Source organism: Oncorhynchus gorbuscha, unplaced genomic scaffold (assembly GCF_021184085.1).
Source record: "Oncorhynchus gorbuscha isolate QuinsamMale2020 ecotype Even-year unplaced genomic scaffold, OgorEven_v1.0 Un_scaffold_2683, whole genome shotgun sequence".
Lineage (NCBI taxonomy): Eukaryota > Metazoa > Chordata > Actinopteri > Salmoniformes > Salmonidae > Oncorhynchus > Oncorhynchus gorbuscha.
Window position 1 is genome coordinate 17,501 of NW_025747125.1, and position 2,500 is coordinate 20,000.

Genomic DNA, 2,500 nt, shown 5'->3' on the forward strand with positions numbered 1-2,500 from the left:
TGTCAGGACATCAGTGTTCCATCAGTTTAACTAACACTCTGTCAGGACATCCAGTGTTCCATCAGTGTTCCATCAGTGTTCCATCAGTGTAACTAACACTCTGTCAGGACATCAGTGTTCCATCAGTGTAACTAACACTCTGTCCAGGACATCAGTGTTCCATCAGTGTAACTAACACTCATCAGGACATCAGTGTTCATCAGTGTTCCATCAGTGTAACTAACACTCTGTCAGGACATCAGTGTTCCATCAGTGTTCCATCAGTGTTCCATCAGTGTAACTAACACTCTGTCAGGACATCAGTGTTCCATCAGTGTTCCATCAGTGTTCCATCAGTGTTCCATCAGTGTAACTAACACTCTGTCAGGACATCAGTGTTCCATCAGTGTAACTAACACTCTGTCAGGACATCAGTGTTCCATCCAGTGTAACTAACACTCTGTCAGGACATCAGTGTTCCATCAGTGTTCCATCAGATGTAACTAACACTCTGTCAGGACATCAGTGTTCCATCAGTGTAACTAACACTCTGTCAGGACATCAGTGTTCCATCAGTGTAGCTAACACTCTGTCAGGACATCCAGTGTTCCATCAGTGTTCCATCAGTGTAACTAACACTCTGTCAGGACATCAGTGTTCCATCAGTGTAACTAACACTCTGTCAGGACATCAGTGTTCCATCAGTGTTCCATCCAGTGTAAATAACACTCTGTCAGGACATCAGTGTTCCATCAGTGTAACTAACAATCTGTCAGGACATCAGTGTTCCATCAGTTTAATAACACTCTGTCCAGGACATCAGTGTTCCATCAGTGTTCCATCAGTGTTCCATCAGTGTAACTAACAATCTGTCAGGACATCAGTGTTCCATCAGTTTAACTAACACTCTGTCAGGACATCAGTGTTCCATCAGTGTAACTAACACTCTGTCAGGACATCAGTGTTCCATCAGTGTTCCATCAGTGTAAACTAACACTCTGTCAGGACATCAGTGTTTCATCAGTGTCTAACACTCTGACAGGACATCAGTGTTCCATCAGTGTTCCATCAGTGTAACTAACACTCTGTCAGGACATCAGTGTTCCATCAGTGTAACTAACACTCTGTCAGGACATCAGTGTTCCATCAGTTTAACTAACACTCTGTCAGGACATCAGTGTTCCATCAGTGTAACTAACACTCTGTCAGGACATCAGTGTTCCATCAGTGTAACTAACACTCTGTCAGGACATCAGTGTTCCATCAGTGTAACTAACACTCTGTCAGGATCAGTGTTCCATCAGTGTTCCATCAGTGTAACTAACACTCTGTCAGGACATCAGTGTTCCATCAGTGTAACTAACACTCTGTCAGGACATCAGTGTTCCATCAGTGTAACTCACTCTGTCCATCAGTGTTCCATCAGTATAACTAACCTTTGTCAGGACATCAGTGTTCCATCAGTGTAACTAACACTCTGTCAGGACATCAGTGTTCCATCAGTTTAACTAACACTCTGTCAGGACATCAGTGTTCCATCAGTGTTCCATCAGTGTAACTAACACTCTGTCAGGACATCAGTGTTCCATCAGTGTTCCATCAGTTTAACTAACACTCTGTCAGGACATCAGTGTTCCATCAGTGTAACTAACACTCTGTCAGGACATCAGTGTTTCAGTGTTCCATCAGTGTAGCTAACGCTCTGTCAGGACATCAGTGTTCCATCAGTTGTTAACACTCTGTCAGGACATCAGTGTTCCATCAGTGTAACTAACACTCTGTCAGGACATCAGTGTTCCATCAGTGTTCCATCAGTGTTCCATCACTAACACTCTGTCAGGACATCAGTGTTCCATCAGTTTAACTAACACTCTGTCAGGACATCAGTGTTCCATCAGTGTTCCATCAAGTGTAACTAACGCTCTGTCAGGACATCAGTGTTCCATCAGTGTAACTAACACTCTGTCAGGACATCAGTGTTCCATCAGTGTTCCATCAGTGTAACTAACACTCTGTCAGGACATCAGTGTTCCATCAGTGTTCCATCCAGTGTTCCCTCAGTGTAACTAACAATCTGTCAGGACATCAGTGTTCCATCAGTGTTCCATCAGTGTTCCATCAGTGTAACTAACACTCTGTCAGGACATCAGTGTTCCATCAGTGTAACTAACACTCTGTCAGGACATCAGTGTTCCATCAGTGTTCCATCAGTGTTCCATCAGTGTTCAAGGACATCAGAGTTCCATCAGTGTAACTAACACTCTGTCAGGACATCAGTGTTCCATCAGTGTAACTAACACTCTGTCAGGACATCAGTGTTCCATCAGTTTAACTAACACTCTGTCAGGACATCAGTGTTCCATCAGTGTTCCAACACTGTTCCATCAGTGTTCCATCAGTGTTCCATCAGTGTTCCATCAGTTTAACTAACACTCTGTCAGGACATCAGTGTTCCATCAGTGTTCCATCAGTGTTCCATCAGTGTTCCATCAGTGTAACATCACTCTTCAGGACATCAGTG